The sequence below is a fragment of the Falco cherrug genome, chromosome 1, assembly GCF_023634085.1.
Source record: "Falco cherrug isolate bFalChe1 chromosome 1, bFalChe1.pri, whole genome shotgun sequence".
Classification (NCBI taxonomy): domain Eukaryota; kingdom Metazoa; phylum Chordata; class Aves; order Falconiformes; family Falconidae; genus Falco; species Falco cherrug.
Window position 1 is genome coordinate 86203713 of NC_073697.1, and position 7169 is coordinate 86210881.

Consider the following 7169-nt stretch of genomic DNA (forward strand, 5'->3'; position numbering starts at 1 on the left):
GTGAACCCTAATTGAAATTTTTACCAGTTACAAAAAAAATAAATTTGAGAGACTTCAGATAAGCTTTAACTATGTGGAAGAAAAATAATCTACAGTTACTGTATTTCCTTAGGAGCCAAAGAAAGGCTAGAAGAAACCAGAGTGAAAAGAAATAATTATCATAGGCACAGGCATGCAAAATTTCTTTAGTCTGTTATTAAATGATTACTTCATTTGGATCTTTATGATGTCATAAAACAAATTACTAGGAGGACAGGGTCATTGTCCTGTTGTTGCCGGGTAGTGCTGCCAGCACAGTTAATAACTCCTGCATGGATTCAAATGCAGATACTGGAAAAGAGGAGACTTATCTTTGCAAGTGTAGAAATTGGGGGGAATAAAAAAAGTGCTTATCCGTGTCTCTGAAATAGAAGCACAGATTTATCAAGCCCTTCTCCTAAGAACACATTTGCCAGAGAGCCATAATGCCTTGAGATTAATTATTCTGAATAAAAATCATGGAGGATGACACTAAGCAGTATTGATTCCTTGCTCAGCTGCTGTCCTAGCCTTATTTGTTGCTCCTGCCTTGGATCCCTTTGCCTTTTCCTTTGCTCTACTTTCACCTGGAGTTCATCCACAAAACAGGAGAGCCTAAAACAACTTAGTTTCTAACTTCCTATTTTATCAGAGTTCCCTATAATCAAGAACTTAAAAATAGGATGTCCTCCAAAAACTAAGCTCACTTCCTCCTCTCCCTTTCCTGGTCCAACAGGGGTGGTACAAACCAGTGACACGTGTTTGGGAAAGCAGGGCCAGAAGCGCCATAATTTTCCATTCAAAACTAACCAGTCTGGGGTTTATAGATATATATTTTTTTTCTTAGTTTGTTTTGTTTAAGTAGTTCCCCAAAGGCTCGGCCAATATTTAGGGGAGGAGGGAATACATCCTGAGGAGGGAGGCATTTAAGATAAGAGCAAAGATTTGTGCAGCTTTTTTTGCTCAAAACTTTGCATACGCAATCAGTAGCCAGGGGATAATTTATTGACAAAATTTGTGGCAGATCAGACAAGGTGTTTGTGAGATATGGGACTTTGAAAAATGAGGTGCAATTCAGCCTTTGAAATATTCCTCTAACAATTTATCGTAGAGCTGTATCTCAAAACCTACTTGGCCTAGAAACTTCAAGTTTGTTTTATTCAAGAGTCCTTGGCTAGATTCAGTGCACAGGAATACTTCAGATAAGGTCAAAGTCTTATTTACTCTACTCTCCCCCCTCCCCAATTTTATTTTATTTTTTTCTCCTTCCTTAAGCCATCAAACATTTCTTCAGTCTGGAAGAAGACTGTAAGAGAGTCTTTGTCAGGGGTTAGCTGCTCTGAGGGGATGTGGACACAGATATGCTAGCAAAGCTCAATTAGCTTGACTTCCAGAAGATTAATACTTGCTCCCCAGCTAGTCTCTGGGCTCAGCACACACCAGCACTCCACTCAGCCCTCCCCGAGCATCAGATGCCAGCACAGGCCGATTTCGCAGGTCTGTGAGCCAAGCTCACCCCACCGAGCGCACCCCAGCCCAGCAGCAGCCTGCCTGCGCACCCACGGCGGGGCGGCTCTCCAGCGCCAGCGCAGGAGATTCCCAGGCAGATCTCATGGCATGACAAGGGAAAGAAGAAAACCCTTGGGTGCAACATTTGGAATCCAGGGTTTCTAGGTGCCTCATGCCTCAAATGCTCGACTCCAGCTTCACCTTGGCAGCGCCCCAGCTGCAGCCAGCAGCAAGCCTGCCACAGCCAGCCTTCGGGGGGCTTTGCTACCCCAGACACTCGGGTCACATCCAGGGTGTGCCTGGGGAGGAAACTTCACCAGCACAGACAGACAGTGTCAGTTTAGCCACACGGTTACACAGTGGGGCAGGTTTCACCCAGAGCAGGAAAGGAAGCTGAGAGTAGAGTTTCTAGAGTTTCATTTCATTGGAACTATTTTTAGAAGAACAAAAATACAAAGCCTGCAACTGCTGAAAGCATAACTTCATCCCAGGCCTATGGATGTTAATTTAGCTTGTTACAGTCTTTTGGAAAAAAAAAAAAAAAAAAAAAGAGAGAACACAGAAATTCTACAAATGCTCCTCATGGCACAACTTCTCTACTTAACCTCTAACATTCTGACAGACACCTTATCTCAGCTCACCTCTGGTATCAGCAGCGCTGGTTTCTGGCAGATAAAAAGGCACTCAGGCTCCTGGAGGCAGGGTACCAAAATGAGGAGACAGCCATCAACAGCCTCTTGGTACATCAGAGGATATCACGCAGCTTTCCCAGCCAATGCTCTGGGCCGAGATCCAAGGCTTCAGGCTCCTCACCACTAGCTCAAGGGACAGAAACCAGAACACCCCCTCCAGCCCCCTTTATCACTCCCAGAAGTCCTTTGCCTGCCACACCTGCCCCTGGTCTCTTATTTGCTCTGGACCAGCACTGGCTGTAAATTGCCCTCCATGGCAGATGGATCCAATTTCTTTTGACCTTACAATTTCAAATAATCAGGTAGGCTTTTCACCTGCCAGCTACCTTGACAAGCAAATTGATTTTGCAAACAGGAAAAAAAACCCAGCAGGGAGGAGGGGAAGAGAGTGGAAGGGGTGAGGGTGAGGAATGACAAGCCTTTTCCTATCTTGCCCCAGGTGAGTGTTGCAAATTGGCAGCAGCAGTAAGGGAGTCACCCAGGGTTACCATGCAATGATTTGAGTATTAACAAGCATCCTTGCATTGTTTTCATCCATAATGTATAATTAACCCCTTGGAGCCAATGAGTCTGGCAGTGTCATTGTTAGGGTTGATGTACAAGGCGGCATGGCATGTTACACTGGGAATTCCTAACAGCCCACCATCAAAGGTTTAATCATATGCAATTTATGCCTTCACAGTTTATTATATATTGGAGCTTGCTGGAACCTCTCCTTTTATCGTGCACCAACATGCAACAAATCTGTGTAATCTCCAGTTGAGTGCATTGTCTCGTAAGTGCCCTTTCCCCATAGAAAAAAAGCAGTAACAAGATATTTTTAAACAGTCTAGACTGTAAATTGAATAGGAGGAGGCGGAGGCTGAGAATGAAAGATATGGATGTAGCTCCTTTAATATAGGACAGCACATATACATAACTTTAAGTCTTGTGGCCGTTTTGGAGCAGCCAGAAGGAAACCTGAATGGAGAGGTTTAACTTTTCTGGGCTCTAAAATGCTCTGTTAAAGATGTATATATTAATTTTCCCAGATGCTCTTACTTAATACCCAGTATACGCCTTGTGCCAGCAGGTAAATAGATTAGCTACCAGCAGAGAGTCGTGCATTAAGGCAGAACTGGGCAGCAGCAGGTTGTCGAAGGGAACTGCTGGGACTCCGCTGTGTCACTGACGGTGCCAGCTCCGAGCTGCGGTGCCGCAGGGCTGAGCGCTGCACACCTGCCCCACATGCCTGCCCCGCACGCCTGCCCCAGCACTCCCTCCCAGCCTCCGGCAGGTCTGGCAGGAATTGGGTTCTGTTGGTTCATTGACGACGTTTTTGCCTCAGCTGTATTGAACGGGCACATACACATTTCAGCTGGTCTGCAGGCAGGACAAGTAGCTTCTGGCCCGGCTCCAGCCCCAGCTCTGCACAGGGCCAGCCCCATGCACAAGACTGATGAGCTGGGCCTGGGGAAAGCCATGAGATCAGCCCAAACTTCTTTGTATTTGAAGAAACAAGAGATTTCAGCCATCAAGGGACATCACCCTCTGGCTCTTTTTTTGCACTGGTGCTAGTGATGGACCTTTAAAAGACAAGACAACCCCCCCCCACACACCCCCTAAAAAACAGGCGTCAAGATTTTCCCATAACAGCTAAGTCAAAAAGTTGGGATTCGAACATTGCAGAAGATCCCACAAAATCCCAGGCTGGTTAGCAGTGAATGGAGTGAAACTGAAATATCTTTAGTTCCAAATCCAAAAGTTAATCACCCAAAGTACTTACTGGTTTAGAACAGTCTGCTGAGACCCCTGCACCCAGGACAGCCCTGCCTGGGCCACGGAAAGCAGGAGGACGACAGGGAGGGAAAATGCAGTGTTGTGTTGCAGGTGAGGAACAAGACAATTAAGTGACTTGCTTTAAATTACTGGCAAGATTCAACAGCAATGGGGGCTGAATTTAGACCTCATAAACTGTCATCCAAGATCACTGTTATGGGTGTAAAGCTGGCACCCGGTGCCAGAGAAAAGTACAGGAAAGTCACCCAGGAGTCACGGCTCCCAGATAACGTATGCAAATAGATCTTCGTTGCATGAGGCAGCAGGGTGTTTTTCACATTATCACCTTTCCAAGGTAAGGTCTCAGTACAGCCAGGGATGCTTCCAAATAGAGAGGCTTTACTGACACCTGTTGTGCAGTGAGCACCGAGCGGGGAGTTTATCTTCGCGGTGGTGGCACGATGGGGGACAGGGACCAGGTTATCTCCATGCGGGCCTTGGAGTGACACCGCAGCTCCTCCAGCAACCACGGCAAAAAAGAGCAGGATCACATGGCACAACATCTGCTGCGGGAAATGTCTTCTCCAGGGATGACTCAGCTCTTCTGCTTGCCAATCTGCAGAGGAAAAGGATGACATTTCAGATTAAACCTCTTTAAGGTTAATATGTGGAGAAACTACCGATATACCACGAACTATTCCCCATCACATGCTTGTCCTGAGCAGGTTAAGAGGAGTGCTCCTCTCTGGGGGCCCTTTGGTGTGGGTTGGACAAATGCCCCTCAGGAAAGGTCTGGGCATAAAATGACTCCTGTCTCAGAAGCGGGGGACAAGCCTCTCCAGGCTTCCTCCAACCTTGCTGCTCAGCAAAGGGACCCTAACACAGAGATGAAAGGACAAGTCCATCACAACCATCTCAAAAGACAGGGCTGAAAAAAGCAGCAACTGGCAAGAGACTGCCCTGGGGAGCTGGGTACAAACCCTGATGATCATTCATTTGGGATGGACGCTTTCTTCCTGAAGTCTGTTTTTATTTAAAAATAGAAGAAAAAAATCAGAGCTGGGCTAAGCATCCCAAAGGTGAAGACTTGCAAAATACTTCTCCAGCCTCTGTCCTATCCCATCTGTAGGGCTGACAGTGACTGCCCCAGTGTGGGGAGCACCGGAGGGATCATCCCTCAGATGAATCCTGAGGTAGCGAGCTGCTGTGCCCTGCAGCCCACTGAATTTTTGTCAGCCAGAGTAACAGTGCCCTGAAATCACGGAAAACCATCAACAGTGTTGAATGCTTGTGGTAAAAAAAAAAAAAAAAAAAAAAAGTTGCAAAGAATCCAGCCAAACAGGCATATTGCTCAGTTCCCACTCAAACTCCATCTCACGCTTCCCTCCGGTAGGGCTGTGCATCATATCTTTAAGTCTTGTCTAACCACCTCCTTTCTTCCTGCAATATTGTGCTGCGGATGTCTGTGCCGTGCTACCCAGGCTTTTTCCCTGGTGGGTGGGAATGAATTATGTATTCATTGCTCTACAATGCACACTCTCACGGCAGAGGAAGCAGAGGTCACGGAGACATCATTTGCTGCTGCTAACCCTCAACTACGCTTTCACACTGGAAGGTGGGGTTCCAGCAAATATCCTCGCTTCCCATCCCAAAGCGCCCTCCCGGCTGGATTTACATCAAAAAGCAAAAGCAAGAGGCTAAACCGCCTGATGTAATCAGGCAACAACTGTAAAAGGAGAAGCAGCAGTGGGCTGCTGGCGAGTGTTGGAATGCCATTCATCTCAGCTGGGGCTGTAAGCGAAGCCAGCTGCTGCTTACAGGTGGTCCGGAGGGGTTTGTGGGGACCAGCCCACCTCTCCAGCATTTTATCCACCAGGAGCTGGATCACAGCCTCAGCTCTCATCTTCTGCTCCACAGCCAAGTGTGAAGTCCTCATACCCCTCCTAGGATGGTCAGAAAATGGGGGGAGCTGCCGAGAGGTGGTGAAGAGCTTGGAACCGTGGCCGTGGTGCCTTGCCCTCACCAGCAGAGCACAGTGCCACTCACTGCAGGGCTCTCGTCCCCTCCCCTCCCCTGGCCACTCGTCCCAGGGTGCTGGGGAACACCAGCCTCTAGAAAACCCAGGTTCAGCACTAGGATTGTCCAGCAAAGAGCTGGCTGAGTTTTCATCATAGCATTATTGGTATGAATAAAGGCAATTTAAGAACATGGCAATTGCTTCAGGCAACAATCAGTCATTTTTCAGTGCGTGTTCACTTGCTTTCCCCATGATGGTAGGAATGGTCTAAACTTCTGGCCCAGCACCTCCATCACACTTTGCCCTTCAATTCTCATTCTAAACCTGATAATTTAAGCTATTCCAGCAAGAAAGCCAAGAAGAAACCTTAGCTCATCCCTGTCCTAGGTGTAGTTAATTGCCTCTGAGAAGAGACAACCCCACAAAGAGAGAAAAGACAGAGTCTGTAAGGTAAAAGGCCTTATTCTGATTTTTGCAGGCTTCTCACACATACTTTTTCCACTCCTTTGAACAGCTACTGTCACATCAAAGTTCATAACATCAAAGTTCATAACAGAGCCATCCATGCAGGAGCTAATCATGCACATACCTCACAGCCAGGAAGTCATTTGGCTTTAACCTCTCCGTTCTGGGATCCGTGTTAACAAACTGCTCTTCCCAGATCATTCCTTGAATATCCGAGCTATCTCCCTTTACTGTGAGAAAGGCCACGGTTAGTCAAAGAGGTGCTGGGAGGGAGGAAGTCGTTAAATGGAACATTCGGAAAAGACCATATTGGGTCTAGGACTGGCAGGGCTGCTGTACCCTGGATGCTTTGGGTGCGCTGGCAGCACCGCAGGCACCCACCCGGAACCCAACCACCCCCCGCGCCTCGGCGGCGGGACTGGGACAGGGCGAAAGCGGCTTTTGTGGGTGTGATTCACTGTCTCCCCTTAAGCCTATTCTGCTGGCATCTGTTAAGAAATCACTGCACATTATTAAGATAGCTTTTAATTGGCATTAACTACATTACATAATTTTTTCATAGGCAAACCAGCTTTCTTTACAGCTGCATAATGTCAATAAATGTGGGACAAACCTCAGCCTCACATACATTCAGCTTAGGAAGAAGTGTGGCTTAAATTCGAAGTGTCCGTCATGCAGAAGGAGACCAGACAGGGAGACTGTACTTTTCC